We start from the raw sequence: 17,160 nt of genomic DNA, 5'->3' as shown, positions 1-17,160 counted from the left end.
CCAGATGTGCCCTGCAAGTCACACAGAGGTGGAGATGGACGAGATGTCTGAATTCACAGTGCTGGGGGGAGACTCAGGGGGGTCTCACAATGCACTGGTGCTGTTGGCTTGGACAAGTTTAAAAAATATAGCATCTCTCCCAATCTGCACACAGAAAAACGCAAAAAGGAGCCAGTTATATACTACTGCCATAATCTGCCAACTCAAACGTGTGGATAACAACCCCTTGTGAATAAGGGAGCAGCTGAAAATAGCTACTTTTTAAAAAAATTTAAGTTGTAGAGATTCAGCAGAACTGTACCACTAAATTCAGAGTTACATGTTGACTCGTACCCTCGGCATTAGCCCACATTAGCGAAATCTCTCTGCCAACCTTGAAACGCACTTTTATCTGCCCTTCAGACTTCATTCTCAAAGCTGCGTTCTAGATGGTCGATCCAGATATTGTAGCCGCATTTAACTGTTCACTGGAATTTTCCCCTCCGGGTTTAAACATGCCACTGTTTACTGTCTGTTGAAGAAACACTCTCTATATTGTGAACAACAATGAAAAATTAAAAGTTTGGATGTGGAGTATTCACTCCTGTGTCACAATATAAACAATGGTGGAAGCTGAGCTCAGCAACTGTTGAATGCATTTACTTGGTCAATCATCTGAAGAAGTCTATAATTCGGGATTTATTATATTTCACATGGGCAGTTCTCTGTGATGCCTAAACATGTCTTCACCTTTTTCTATGCGGGTGTCTCAGTGGTCTGTACTCATGTTACAGGTGGGGGTTTGATTTCTACCTGGGAAAATTGTATGCACACTATTCAGATGCATGCAATTTCATGCATCTATTAAACCTGGTTTCACCAGTGCATTCTAAATTATGTCCAACTGAAAACACAGATGTCTAATAGTTTCCTGCCTCGTTGAAGAAGGAGTCATTGTGGCCCTAGAACAAGCGACAATATTAGTCTCCACATCTGGGTATCTGGGCCTGGAATTTGTCATTTTTAGCTCAGAAATCAGGCACAGGGTCATTACAGGGAGGTCACAAGTCCCCACAGATCAGTTGGTCTCAGTGGCTCTGTGATGGCACTTTGCTGCTGCTCTCCATACCTTTCTTTCCATAATTTTCCATGTATGACATGAAGGGGTGAGGAGTTCTCAAACCTTTACAGCCTATAATAAAGTACTGGGATTGTGGTTCTGACTGAACTGTCCCTGTATGCTCTTGCAAAGGGTTCTACAGTCCTTTGAGATATCTAACCAAGATCGGGCCATTTCTTTCTGCTGACTCAGAAAAGGTTATCAATCCCTTTATCTCTTCCAGACTCTTGGAACAGATTTTACTGCAACAAATTCATTTTTAAAGATTAAAAAACAAAACAAAAAAACCCCAATTACTTAAAATTGTAATTGTTTTTGTAATAAGACTTGTGACTTGACATTTAATTTATTTTCTGTGCTCATAAAAATGACTTGGAAGCTTTTTCCAAAATCCAAGAGACAGTTAATGAATTATAAAAGACAGAATTGGAGGTGTCTAAAGAAAAGTCCCCAAACACAGATGAGCTGGTGGCCACCTCACAGCTGTCAGAAGATGAGCCAGGAGAGCTGTCAGCAGGGTTTTATTGGCTGAGCTCTACATAGCTGTGCTGGGCTGTAGGCAGCGATGTGATGGAAACCCACTTAACCAAAGGGAAGGCAACTAAGGATGCAAAAATATTTCTTCTTGTTAATGATGAAATGAACAAGAAACCATAGGAAACCAACTTAAGGCATATCAATAGAGCCAATGATTTATAAGAACAACTCTCTTAGTTGGCTCTTTATGGTGCAATATGATCTGATAAAAAAAAACCAAATCCGAGTCTTTGAGGACTGATTTGTTTTTTCAGCCAATTCGTTACATGTTTCTATGGCGTTAGATGGGTGGGTGGTTTCCTTTATTTCCAGTTCAACAATATGAGTCTTAGTGCCAGCAATAACACTAACTGGACCAAGATATACTGAGTATTTGACCATTTTAGGAAGGCGGCTTTTAAATGGTAAATGGCCTGCATTTTGTATAGCGCTTTACTCAGTCCCTAAGGACCCCAAAGCGCTTTACACTACATTCAGTCATTCACCCATTCACACACACATTCACACATTACTCCACAAGTACTGCGAGAACTGAACCCAGAGGGACTTGCTTCTGCAGAACCTCTGACAAAGGCTGAAATGTGCTGAGACACTGTGGTGCCCCTGCTGCTGCTTTGGTTAGAGCTGCTGTTTCTGATCCTTTTTCTAAACTTCACAGTCAGTGACACCAACCACAACAATGTTTTGTCTTTCTTGAGGGCCTACAGATCAGCCATAGCAGTTATTAAGACATGAACATACAAGCAGGAATCATTATTTTCTCATTATGATAATGTGATGACATCAAAATCTTCAACTGATCCCATATTTTATTGGACATTTTTTTCTGCCAGTGAAGGTTATGTGTTTGGTCAAGTTTGTTTCGTAGCTAGCAGCATATTTCCAAAACTTGTTTACCAATATAAATTACATTTGGAGTATTTCTCCGTTGCCAGAGGAGCAGTTTGCGTTTGGCTCCCTGTTTGAGAGGCATTTTGAAACATTACTACTTGAATAAAAACTATCTGGCACATGTATCCCATGCTTCACTATGCAAAGCTGGATCCACTCAGAGGTTAAACGTTATGACTTAGCGTTGGGCAGGCACGATGGAGCTGTGCTCCTTGGGAGTGCTTTTTAGTTGTTCCAGTGGAGAAATATTGCTTTTACAGAAATGGCCGGTTCATTTTCAGTGACAGCTTTTCTGTTTTCACGTCCTTGTTTTTCCAAGCTGTCCACATTCACGCACCATTGCTTGAGTGCTGCTGGACTCTCTCCCAGAATCTTATATATCTTATATACCTCAACACATCTTTTTAGTCCGCTTGATCCCCCTTTAATATAATTTCAGGGTTAATGTTTTTTGTTTTCACTAAACCTAACCAAATGTTTTTGGTTAACGCTGACCAAACACAAGTAAACACTGAGAAAATTATACTAAACATAAAACCTAAGTGAGCAACTGGACAAAGGACCTCAGAGATGCATCTGACATTGCAATAAACTGCTAAACATATAGTATTTTCCATTAGAGTAATAGAGACCTGTGGGGTGGCTCAAGACTTTGTACTGTACTGGGTAGAACACATTCTAGTGTGACAGCACCAAATATTTGACTTTATAGTATATCAAACAATGTCAGAGCAAAAGATTAAAAAGAAACTGAAGTGTTAGATGACATGGTTGGTAAGGTAGTTCATGCATCTTCTAATGTGAGGACACTGTTATGTAATATCAGCTTACAGAATCTGCATTACAGATAGTAATTCCCCTCTTATAGTATACAGCTCTTTATATATTCCTATGAAAAGTTTCATCATGCCCAAATGCAGTTTTCTTTGTCTGGACTGATGTAATGCGCTGTCTTTGTTCTGTCTGAGCTGTCACAGAAATTCTAATTTAAACTGATGATGTCCGTGCCAAGTCTGAGCACTTGCCCATTTTAACATCTAGATTGAACAAGTACACTGTCGGTGGCAGCGTTTTAGGAGGACAGCCGTGGTGGCGCTGATTAGTGGAGCTAATGCTCGTTCTGTGCCTCCTGATTGCTGCAGCCACTGTGCTTCCACTGATTTGTAGTTGGCCACAGATGTTCTGGCGTTCATTTTTAAAAGCATCTTTATGAAGTTTCACACTGTTCACTTTAGTCACACAAATCTCACAGTTAAATTAAGTTTTTACTTCTTCTATCAGTTGTTTCCTGTGTGGAGCCATGATGAAGATGTGATGAAGCCCAAAGGTAACTGTGGACGTTCTGAGAGTGGTTTCACAAAGATGCTTCAGACTGGTCTCCAGCGTTAGACCAACAAAGTCAAACTATTTGGTTCATATAAGCCAAATTCTGCCCTTGTGAAACCAGCCACAGGTGGTCACTGGTAACAGAGTTAGGCTGAAGCCACAGTTCATTTTGTTTTAGTAATCACAGGTTTTCTAACTTACATTATTTGGTTTTGTTTCTCCAGTAGAGTCTCTCTGAAGTCTGTTTGTGCCTCATGTTCTTATTTTATGTTACCGGGTTGCTGTGATGCACTGCAGTGTTGGACTGGTAGATGCTAAATGCACTTCATCTTATTCAGAATGGTGCCGAACATACAAAATACCGAGGGGTTTGAACACATTGCTCCTGTTATTTTCAGTAAAACAAGAACATGATAATGATAACTACATTTTAATACTACTATTACTGCTTTAAATTTATAAAGCTTTCAGTTCCTTCCTTTGCTGACATGACTGAACACACACTGTTCATCCCTTAGATCAGGGGTCTGCAACCTTTAACACCCAAAGAGCCATTTGGACTCGGTTTCCACGCAAAAGAAAACACTAAGAGCCGCAAATACTTTTTGACATCTAAAATGAAGATAACACTGCATATATTGTTTATTTTTTTACCTTTATGCTTTGTGTGAACAACTAAAGTAAGTAAGTAAAGTTTATTTATTAAGCGCTTTTCACAGACAGGCAGTCACAAAGCGCTCTACACAAATATTAAAATAAACAATACAATCAATAGACATTATACACAATGTAAAAGATCAAATGTACATAATGTAAAGAATATAAAATATGTAGATCAACAAAAGGCTCGTTTGAACAGAAACGTTTTTAACTGCTTTTTAAAAGAATCCACAGAGCAACTAAGGTGTGCTGCTTATGAAATCCATGAAGTGCTACAGAGAAAATTACATTTATTTATGTAATTAACACATTTTGAACTCTTAAAGAAAAGGAAAGACAGAACTGAAATGATCCGTGTAGCAAACAACCCTTATATCTCCTCTGGGCTTTTGGAGCCTTGACCTGACTTTTAAAAAATAATTGGAAAAAAAGCTCTATGCTGCTAAAAAAAATAGATATTTGCAAAATTCTGCCTAAATATGTATTTTATCTGGTTAATGTGTGTGGCGGGGCGTGGTCTGCAGCGCCGCTGCAGGGGAGGCGGACGCACCTGAGCAGCACCCGCAATCACGCCTCGCCGCTTTTACGTCTGTGCTCTCTATGCTGTTGTGTTGGTGTGTGTCGGGCTGTGAGCTGCAAAGCTACAGCCGGCTGTATGCGTACAGCAACCGTGTGTGAAAAGCGGTCAATAAAGAGATGCTGAAAAGCGTGTTCATGCAAACATCGTTGGGTCTGCTGTGATATGTTTACAATGGGACTTATGGTCCCGAACCTCTGTGCACAGCGTCTGCAAATCGGGGTGGCTGTAGCTCAGGTGGCAGAGCAGGTCAGCCACTAATCAGAAGGTCGGTGGTTCGATCCCAGGCTGCCTCCTGGCTGCATGCCAAATATCCTTGGGCAAGATACTAACCCCGTGTTTGCCTACTGGTGGTGGTCAGAGGGCCCGGTGGCGCCAGTGTCCGGCAGCCTCGCCTCTGTCAGTGCGCCCCAGGGCAGCTGTGGCTACAATGTAGCTTGCCATCGCCAGTGTGTGAATGTGTGTGTGAATGGGTGAATGACTGAATGTAGTGTAAAGCGCTTTGGGGTCCTTAGGGACTAGAAAAGCGCTACTATACAAATGCAGGCCATTTACCATTCATCTTTACGCAGGACTGTAAGCTGTCATCTGTGAGGCGTGAGCGGTGTTTGTTTTTAACATAGTTCACGGTGGAGAACAGCTGCCGACATAATGTGGATCCGAAGATCCATAACTGGCCTACCTGGGTTTGAAAGTCTCGACAAATACTGGCGTTTCGGCGGGTACACCGGCTTCCACGAGTGTGACGCTTATTTTGAGCGATGAAAAAATAATAAGATATAATTTTATGTTTATATTTCAAAATCAGAATAATCTTCCAATTTAGAACTACAAGTTAAAAAAGAACTAAACACAAATAAAATACACTTCAGCTAAATACTTATAATTTAGTTTCCCAAACCACCCGGAGCCGCAGTATAAGGACAAAAGAGCTGCATGCGGCTCCGGAGCCGCAGGTTGCCGACCCCTGCCTTAGATATAAAAGTCCCCCTTATTAAATCAGCCTACGCAGCCTTTATTGACTGTGACTCTCTACAACACTAAGATCTGTTTCAAATGACTCTTCTTTTGAAAGTACATTTCGTTTTTGCAACATTAAAGATGTTTATCCAGAAGGCTGCATATGTACACTTTACACAGTGATTGTGTTCACGGCCCCACTGAGGCAGCGCCTGTGTCACGACATACATTTGACTTTTTGTATAATAATGATTACAAACATGGCTGTGCACCAATTGAAAATAAAAGATTTTAAATTTAGAGTTTGTATTAAATCTGTTATTGTAATAACTGCTTTCTTACTTGTGAGACATAAATATCCAAATCTTGATTGAAAAATTGTCATTTTTTTTCTGGTTTTTCTATTAGAAGTGCTGATTTTTTTTTGGCTAACAACAACACCCAAAGTTGACTGGTGAAGGTAATTAAATACAGAAAATGTCAACACAATGAACATGTTATACAGTGGGGCAAAAAAGTATTTAGTCAGCCACCGATTGTGCAAGTTCCTCCACTTAAAATGATGACAGAGGTCAGTAATTTGCACCAGAGGTACACTTCAACTGTGAGAGACAGAATGTGAAAAAAAAATCCATGAATTCACATGGTAGGATTTGTAAAGAATTTATTCGTAAATCAGGGTGGAAAATAAGTATTTGGTCACCTCAAACAAGGAAAATCTCTGGCTCTCACAGACCTGTAACGTCTTCTGTAAGAAGCTTTTCTGTCCCCCACTCGTTACCTGTATGAATGGCACCTGTTTGAACTCATCATCTGTATAAAAGACACCTGTCCACAGCCTCAAACAGTCAGACTCCAAACTCCGCCATGGCCAAGACCAAAGAGCTTTGGAAGGACACCAGGAAAAGTATTGTAGACCTGCACCAGACTGGGAAGAGTGAATCTACAATAGGCAAGCAGCTTGGTGTGAAAAAATCAACTGTGGGAGCAATCATCAGAAAATGGAAGACATACAAGACCACTGATAATCTCCCTCGATCTGGGGCTCCACGCAAGATCTCATCCCGTGGGGTCAAAATGATCATGAGAACGGTGAGCAAAGATCCCAGAACCACACGGGGGGACCTGGTGAATGACCTGCAGAGAGCTGGGACCAAAGTAACAAAGGTCACCATCAGTAACACACTACAACGGCAGGGAATCAAATCCCGCAGTGCCAGACGTGTTCCGCTGCTGAAGCCAGTGCATGTCCAGGCCCGTCTGAAGTTTGCCAGAGAGCACATGGATGATACAGCAGAGGATTGGGAGAATGTCATGTGGTCAGATGAAACCAAAGTAGAACTTTTTGGTATAAACTCAACTCGTCGTGTTTGGAGGAAGAAGAATACTGAGTTGCATCCCAAGAACACCATACCTACTGTGAAGCATGGGGGTGGAAACATCATGCTATGGGGCTGTTTTTCTGCCAAGGGGACAGGACAACTGATCCGTGTTAAGGACAGAATGAATGGGGCCATGTATCGTGAGATTTTGAGCCAAAACCTCCTTCCATCAGTGAGAACTTTGAAGATGAAACGAGGCTGGGTCTTCCAACATGACAATGATCCAAAACACACCGCCCGGGCAACAAAGGAGTGGCTCCGTAAGAAGCATTTGAAAGTCCTGGAGTGGCCTAGCCAGTCTCCAGACCTCAACCCCATAGTCCGTGTTGCAGGGCGACAGCCCCAAAACATCACTGCTCTCGAGAAGATCTGCATGGAGGAATGGGCCAAAATACCAGCTACTGTGTGTGCAAACCTGGTAAAGACCTATAGTAAACGTTTGACCTCTGTTATTGCCAACAAAGGTTATGTTACAAAGTATTGAGTTGTATTTTTGTTATTGACCAAATACTTATTTTCCACCCTGATTTACGAATAAATTCTTTACAAATCCTACCATGTGGATTCATGGATTTTTTTTTCACATTCTGTCTCTCACAGTTGAAGTGTACCTCTGGTGCAAATTACTGACCTCTGTCATCATTTTAGGTGGGGGAACTTGCACAATCAGTGGCTGACTAAATACTTTTTTGCCCCACTGTATAAGGTAAGATAAGAAGAACTTTATTTATCCCGAGGGAAATTCTTTCATCATAAACATGCTCAATACAGCAAGAGAAACAGAGGCAAAAACATATATACAATAATATACAATAAGAACTGCAGGATACAGTAAGAATAACTGTAACAAAGTAACGATATAACTATATCAGGTAAAATTAATAACGTAACTATCAGTGCAGGTGATTTTTAAAAACAAGTGACATAGTATTGTGTGATGAATAAAAGAGAGTAGCAGCATATGACGGGGATGAAACAAACATTCAATAACATACTGTTAAGTAATATTGCACGATCTGAATGAGAACATAATAACATTAATATTAATCCTATAAAAAAATCACGACAGAGCGAGGAGGAGTCCTACAGTCTCATAGCCGTCATCAGGAAGGACTTCCTGTGGCAGTCAGTTCTGCATTTCGGGGCGATGAGTCTTTTGCTGCGTGTGCTCTGATGGTCCATCATGGAGGCGTGCATGAAACAGAGAAGCTTTTTAGTGTTCTCCTCTCAGACACCTCCACCAGGTTCTCCAGTCTGACACACGGGACAGAACCAGCCTTTTTAATCAGCTTGTTCAGCCTGTTATACTGTTCCCCAGTATAAACAAAGCATATGGAGGGAAGACGTGACCACGAAGGAAGTAAAACGGTGGACTGCCCAATCAGAAGCTACGCTACAGGACGCACTCAACGACGTAGACTGGGACATGTTCAGAGCATGCGCAGTCGACATCAACGAGTTTACAGAAGTAGCAGTATGCTTCGTCAATATGCTAGCGGAGGAGATTATCCCCACTGCGAGAGTCACCACATTCCCAAACCAGAAACCGTGGATGGACAGATCGATCCGCACTGCAGTAAACACCAGGACCGCCTCCTACAACGCGGGTCTCGCCACTGGCGATATGAGCGCCTACAAAGCGGCCTCATACGGCGTGCGGCGCGCGGTGAGAGATGCCAAACGCAGGTACCGGGAACGTGTGGAGTCCCGCTTCCACCAGGGCGACACACGGAGTATGTGGCACGGACTACGCACCATTACGGACTACAAAGCCAGGGACACTGCGCCGATCAACGCCGACTCTGCATTCACCAACGAGCTGAATCGGTTCTACGCCCGTTTCGAGGTTAGCCAGGCGGCTAATGCTATCTACCGCCTGACTACCGAGGACAGTGACGTCATCAGCGAGAGACCGGTGACCAGCATCGCGGAGCATGACGTCCGAGCGGCACTGAGGAGAGTGAACACAAGGAAAGCGGCGGGGCCAGACGGCATCACCGGTCGTCTGCTGCGCTGCTGTGCTGACCAGCTAGCAGGTGTGTTCACTTACATCTTCAACGAGTCCCTGGCGAAGTCTGTGGTCCCCACATGCTTCAAAAGATCTACCATCATCCCTGTGCCCAAGAACAGCAAACCCTCATCCCTGAACGATTACCGGCCAGTTGCACTGACCTCGGTAGTAATGAAGGTGTTTGAGAGGCTGCTGAAGAACATCATCTCCTCCTCCATCCCAGACACCACAGATCTGCTGCAGTTCGCCTACAGATCCAACAGATCCACAGAGGATGCCATCGCCCACGTCCTACACACCACTCTCAGCCACGTGGACAAGAAACAGGGTAACTATGTGCGAATGCTGTTTGTTGATTACAGTTCAGCGTTTAACACAATAGTGCCCTGCAGACTGTTCACAAAGCTGAGGGATCGGGGACTCAACAGCCGTCTGTGTGCATGGGTGTTGGACTTCCTCACTGGCAGAACTCAGGTGGTGAGGGTGGGCAGGTGCTTCTCCAACAGCATCACCATCAACACAGGAGCACCTCAGGGATGTGTCCTCTCGCCACTGCTCTACTCCCTCTACACTTCAGACTGTGTGGCCACCCATGGCTCCAACACCATTGTGAAGTTTGCTGACGACACAGTGGTGTTGGGTGCCATCTCCAACAACGATGAGGCGGCCTACATGGATGAAGTGAAGAATCTGGCATCGTGGTGCCAGGACAACCACCTCCAGCTGAACGTCAGCAAGACCAAGGAGCTGGTGGTGGACTTCAGAAGGGGTCAGCACAGAGACTACAAGCCCATTATCATCAATGGAGCTCCAGTGGAGAGGGTGCAGTCCTTCAAGTATCTTGGTGTCCACATCTCCTCAGACCTGACATGGGCTGCCCACATTCAGGTCCAGACCAAAAAGGCTAGGCAGCGCCTGTATCACCTACGACAACTGAGGAAGTTCAGGGTCTCTCCAAAGATCCTCAGGATTTTCTATACAGGCGCTGTGGAGAGCATCCTCACACAGAACATGACATCGTGGTTTGGGAACAGCTGTGTGAAGGACCAAAAAGCTCTCCAGAGAGTGATCCGTACAGCAGAACGCTGCTGCAGGATTGCTCTCCCCCCGCTTCAGGACACCTACACCAGGAGATGCCGGACTAGAGCAGCGCAGATACTGAAGGACCCGTCCCATCCTGGCAACAAACTGTTCCAACTTCTGCAATCTGGTAGAAGGTTCCGCATCATCCGGGCAAGGACAGAGAGACTCAAGAGGAGCTTCTATCCCCAAGCCATCCGTGCCCTAAACACACACACCCGCCCTCTCACATCATCTATAATTGACTGAGACAGGACTCTTCCAGACACTCTAAACCCAGGCACAATGTACATTTCAATTCCTTTAATTTTAAATATGTTTATATTGTCTATCCTGTAAAATAGTCAGATGTCTATTCATATTAATGTACAGAATTCACCTGCTTGCTGCTACTACTGCACATTCACCCAGTGTGTGTATATATATATATATATATATATATATATATATATATATATATATATATATAAGAGTTAGGAGTTCGCCTTGTAATCGGAAGGTTGCCGGTTCGAGCCCTGGCTTGGACAGTCTCGGTCGTTGTGTCCTTGGGCAAGACACTTCACCTGTTGCCTACTGGTGGTGGTCAGAGGGCCCGGTGGCGCCAGTGTCCGGCAGCCTCGCCTCTGTCAGTGCGCCCCAGGGTGGCTGTGGCTACAATGTAGCTGCCATCACCAGTGTGCGAATGTGTGTGTGAATGGGTGGGTGACTGGATATGTAAAGCGCTTTGGGGTCCTTAGGGACTAGAAAAGCGCTATATAAATACAGGCCATTTACCATTTATATAAAATGTTCTTCCTCTACACCCCCCCCCCAAGTTTTGCACATGTCGAGGAGCGTGTCAGGCTACATTTCACTGTGTGTTATACTTGTATAACTATGCATTTGACAAATAATAAAGAACCTTGAACCTTGGCATCAGCTGTCTTCACCCCACTGCCCAGCAAACGGACACAGCGCTCTCTCCCACAGAGTGATAGATATGCAGATATGTTATGATTTTAATTGTCTTTGCTTGTCCTTATCTTTTCAAACACTTAAGAAATAAAAATGTTGTAAACTGCATTTCCTGCTATGATTAAGGAGCACAAAAAAACCTGGTGGCTGACATCTATTGTCGCTCAGTCATAGACGTGAAAATCTCTCACGTTGTTATTACCTTCTATGTCACATGACGTGGATTTTGCAAAGTTAAGCTGACTGCCCTCTGCCTCTGTTGTTGAGAAGATTGAACATAATCACTCTTCTTATCAAAATGTTGGCAATAAACCAAGTAAGTGTCTTTGTCGAGATGTCAAACGACTTTTTCGGGAACAGTCAGCCGTGCTTGCGGGTAAACATTATGTTAAGGGAAAGATGGAGGGCTGACTATTGGAGAGGTGGTGTGAAACAACATAAATACGCCAGTCTAAAGCCAACAAAGCCTTTTGTTCTTTAAGTGTTTGCGGTGGAGAAAAAAAATAGCATCACACTTTGATTCCAGTGATTTGGGGTCTGGATGTCATTTACATTGAGCTGCTGTCACTATATTTGCGATAGAAGTTAAAGTCAGCGTATGCACACACCCCGGAGTTCACACATTGGCTCGCCCCTGGGGTAGAGCCGGGCTGTTGATCTGGCTGCCTGCCACTGTTGCCATGATCAACATCGGCTGCAGTTTGTACCGCTGTTGTCATGGTAATGACCATTTATTTGCAGGGGGCACTCTAGTCTCCAATATTTCCGGGAAACACAAAGACAGAGAAAGTGAAGGTGAGACAAAGAGAGAATGGGAGTAGCCAGACAGACAATCTGTTCAAAGGGCAGGTAGATAAATCAGTGTCATATCGCTCATATTCATCTGTGGGCCAACAGCAACACTAACAAACAGGCCTAGAAAATTTACTCATCATCAGTACCACTGAATCTTTTTTTAATATATTTAATAAGACAAACCAAACTTGATGGGTCAGTACCAAATTTACCGCATAAATGTGTGAATTGAACAAACATGCTGAAGAGCATCATTGATGTTAAAATGTAAAGCCTGTTGGTCCTGGCCAAGCATCAGCATGTGTCCAGTTAGGATGGACAGTTAATGACAGTTAGCTGTTTTTTAAATACCATGGCTGCAAAAACAAGTCTGGTTTCTCAGCAGTCTGAGGGAACATTGTCTTCAGCTCTCTAAACGTATGACCTCAGTAAACACTTTACTGGTGAGTGCTCAGTTGCAAGTTTGGGGTTGTAACTAAGATGAATGTTGTAAATTATGGCACGGTATGGTTTAAAGTGGGAGCTCCTTATGATTGACAAGTCACTTCTTTATAGTTGTACAGTGTCCCCTGGTTTCACTGTGAAAACCCTCAGATCAAGGTTTTAAAAACTGGACCTCACAAACTAATAGGTAATTTGCCATCTTTTGTTTACAGTATATGCAGGAACTGAAACTGAAAAAGACTGAATGTCACATCCTTACAATTGTTTGAGTGGCACTGCCACTCAGTTTGATAGATTTATGTCTATTTCCTATACTGCAAAGATTCTCTGATAATAATAAGTCGAAATTTAAAATGAAGTTTGTTAACATGCAGCTGTGCATAAGGCTACACGTCTATATTAGACTAAGACTGATCTCGATGTCAGTCATTTGGAGCAACTCTGCTCAAAAGTCTTATGAACACGACTGGGTAAGTTAACTTTTAGGGGGCCTTAGCTCCCTAAATAATCAACGTATTATCCCATATCATATTCAATCCTTTTCATCTTTGCAAACCTCAGTTTAACAGTATACAAATTAAGGTGTTACCTTTAAACGCAGCCTAAGACATTGTAGAGTCTAAGAACGACTGAAAGAGCCCAGTTTTCAGTATCATACACTGGCTTTAGAGTTGTGCTAACTTCATTTTTTAAACCTGAGGCAAAGGTTTAGCTGAGCTGACCAGAAGTTTTCAAAGAAGGTCAAATAAAAAATATGTTGTAAATCAGATCAGTGGAGAAACGTGCTCAGCGTTGTTTCAGTCTCACAACCACATAAAGTCAGTCCATTTTACTTTATGCAGTTTAAGTAGCTTTATTTAGTACAGACATAAACACTGCATCACACTGCACTTCAGCCATCAGCAGCCATCCTGTTCGAGCTGTGTGACATAGATTCTGTTCAATTCTTCCATTGGTATGAATAAGTTCTTTTACAAAGTGAATATTTTCTATTTTCTCACCTGTTTCTCTTTTTGCTCTTTCTCCTTTAGCTGTGTCGCTCCTTTCCCCGCTCTCTCTGCTGTCTCTAAAGATAAACGTTAGAGATGGACCGATCCGATATTACGTATCGGTATCGGTCCGATACTGACCTAAATTACTGGATCGGATATCGGAGAAAAATAAAAAATGTAATCCGATCCATTAAATATCACGAAACCACCTCACAAAACTTGCAACACGCCGTAACTCACCTCAGAACGTTAGCACGTCGGAGCAGTATGCATCACGTGATAGAGCGGCTGTGGCATGCAGGACCTGTCGGTGGTCTGGATAGCATTTGGAGCTTCGCTAGCAACCCGGCATTTCATCTCCGACAAAGTTATCCCGAGAGAAGTAAAGCAAGTGTGTAAGTCCATCTCTGAATGTTTGTAAAGCATTCCTGCGTTAAGCTTCTTGCTGCTACTTCAATCATGAAACTGCTTAACGATCAGCTGATTGGCTTTTCTGTCTCTAGTTTGCTTTTGGCCCACTTTGCACCAGAAAGAGGAAACCAGCGGCTGAACAACAGCAGCACGTTTAAGCTTGATCAGCTGTTGTTAGAATTTATTTAATATAACTTTCTACACCAGGATCTTTTTCTACAGCTGACGCTGGTAACTGTGCAGGGGCGGATCTAGCAAAGTTTAGCCAGGGGGGCTGATAGGGCATTAACAGGGAAAAGGGGGCACAAAGACATACTTTTCTTTCTTATTCTCATTTAAAATGTCTAGCTTTTAATAAATAATTATCTGACACCCAAAGTTTTAATTTGATGTAAAATGAATAGAAGTCAATTATTGTATATAGTAACTATTAAGTCTAATATATACACCCTAGTAAGCTATAGTACTTTTTCCTTTGGGAAGGTACCATCTGTGCAGTCTGCAATTTTGTTGAAGAAAGATGTTGAATCTATTTAATATTTCTTGAAAAATAATTGATTTCTGTGCATTTTTTTTCCACACGGCATCAAATTAAGGTTGATTACGTCGATTAAGCATCATGAGGTGGAGCGTGAGGGGTGGTTCCCTATTTTTTATTTATTTATTTTTGTTGTTGCTGGGAGTTGGAACCCTATTAGTTAGGTTGCTTAATATTTATGCCAAGTACTCTTTAAAATACCAGAATAGGGAGGATGGTGTAGGTCTAAGTTTATTAGATTGATCAGTATTGCTGAACTATGAAATATTTTTTTTTGCATACAGGTATAACAGAATAGCTTTAGTGTAGTTGTTGTTTTAAACTTGAGTATGAACTTATACAAAATGCAGCAAGATATTTAAAAAACAGTTTTGTTGATTAAAAAACACTATATCGGATTCATATCGGTATCGGCAGATATCCAAATTTATGATATCGGTATCGGTATCGGACATAAAAAAGTGGTATGGTGCCATCTCTAATAAACGTTACAGTGAAACTGAATTTACAACCCAACAAAACACTGACTGTTTCTCTTTAATCACTTTATCACAATATTCTAATGGTATAAGGGCTGCTGCTGGACACTGTAACATCCTTTTAACTTGTACTTTTAACAAGCAATGAAGTCAAACTCAACCACGGCAATGACCCTGTGTTATCAGACTTTTCATTTGCTAATGTTTTCCATGGAATTATCTCTTCGTCTTCTTTCTACCACAAGGACACCCTTATTTGTTAATGATAAGCCACGCTGTTGAAGCACACAGCAACTTCGTGTTGTGTGAATGCACCCTGACATCAGGAAACTTGTTTTTGTTATAACCTCTTCTGGTTCCAGTCAACTCGTTACAAAATCCAACATTAAAAAATAGTTATTATTATAACTATTCTAACTATTACGATGGTTACTTTTGGGCCACTATCATGCTTGAAAAAAAGAGTGTAAACTCCTCAATGGGCTCTTACATTGTGCTATGTATGATATTTTAATAATACCCTGGTGATATGTATGTCAGGGGGGTTGCTTCATCTTTTATAAAGAAATTCAGATCCTTTAATACCTGATTTCTTTTCATGAGCTCCATAGAAAACCTCCAGCTTTTGCCAGGCTTTAATGAAGATGTTTTATTAAACGGCGAGAGGCTTCAGTGTAACCTCCTCTGCTGATAATGAAATATCTGAATCCTTTTTAAAATGACGGTACACGCAGTGTGGGGATGATTCCTGCTCTGGATGCAGAAATGACTGCCGTCCACAGACACACATCCACTTGTCTTGAAGGAAGGCACTTTCTTGGTGTCCCTATAATACACGGCCCCCCGTCGCCCTTCCCACCACCTCCTCTCTCACTCCCCTGTTTCCCTGTCAGGCAGGGAGACGTGCCGCACGGAGCCGCGCCGAGTGTCTGTCGCCTCATATTGAATTTCAGCGCGACAGCAGTCGGCTTTCTCTCCAGAAGATCGGGTTTAAAGATCGTTCGCCGCCTCTCGCTCTCCTCTCTCTCTCGACGCTCTCTCCTCCTTCCCATCGCTACTTGCCCCCTCTCTCCTCCCGTCCACAGACCCGCACTTGGGCTGGAAGTTTCCCCAGAGCAGAGCCGCTCCACCGTCCTCGGTGCGCCCGGAGAGTCGGAGAAATGAAGCTTCACTAAGAGAAGAAAGAAGAGAGGAAGGGGCCAACAAGGCGAAAGGAATAAATCATTGAGAAGAGTCACCACCGAAGACGTCCAAGGTAAAAAATGTGGCTTTTAAACATTTATTTATTTATCACTTTTTACAGTAAACAGAACCCTGCAGTAGCTTCTGACTGAGCTGTACACAGCACATGGACTTTTTTAAAAGTCTTGCAACAGAGTTTGTGGAGCATCTCCTCATATGCTGAATGTTACTGTTATGTGTGTTAAGTCAGCGGGACTTAGAGCTGTGCATGATGTTGGTTAATCTAACCTACTTAAAGACGTTTCAGCGCCACCTTTCTTTAACAACAACTTTATCAGTGGCTAACAGGTCAGGCACATTTGTTATATTATTATATAATATAGCTAATAGCTCTTGGCTATTAGAATAAAAAAAACCAGCAGCTGATAATTGGCTGTTTTATTATAATAATAGCAACATACATACATATACATACTACAAATTAAAATGTAAAAAATACACTGAAACAGTAACTCTTTATTAAACTCCCATATGAAATGTTATACATGATGAAAACTGAAGCTACGTTTTTCACAGCAGACATTCTGACTTGTCAAACACACTTACAGCAAATAGCATCACTAACTGCTACACCAGGCTGCAGTAATTGCTGGAACATCTTAATTGCCTTTCTGACCACCTCTTGCTTTTCCTGCTATCACAGGTCACAATGAAGAGGCAGGCTAGAGAAATAAGAGAACTATTACAGTGCAATTTAACTTGTGTTGTACCTGCTGCAGGTGTTTGTTGTTGTTTTTTGCACAGTTAATGTAGTGATTGGATTGCAGAATATTTCACACGAG

The 17,160-nt window shown here is 42.4% G+C and overlaps 1 protein-coding gene across 1 annotated transcript in view; it reads left to right on the top strand.

Annotated features, from left to right (window-relative positions):
- The first annotated feature begins 16,100 nt into the window (after nt 1–16,100).
- LOC308397835 (SH3 and multiple ankyrin repeat domains protein 2-like) overlaps nt 16,101–17,160 on the top strand; it is a 320,516-nt gene continuing 319,456 nt past the window's right edge. The window contains exon 1 of the mRNA XM_080884021.1: nt 16,101–16,391. The gene's annotated coding sequence lies outside the window, so the exon portion shown is untranslated. The remainder of the gene's footprint in view (nt 16,392–17,160) is intronic.

The sequence above is a fragment of the Rhamphochromis sp. 'chilingali' genome, assembly GCF_963969265.1.
Source record: "Rhamphochromis sp. 'chilingali' genome assembly, chromosome: 6".
NCBI lineage: Eukaryota > Metazoa > Chordata > Actinopteri > Cichliformes > Cichlidae > Rhamphochromis > Rhamphochromis sp. 'chilingali'.
Note: the sequence above shows the minus strand (reverse complement) of the source record. Positions and strands in the feature narration are given on the sequence as shown.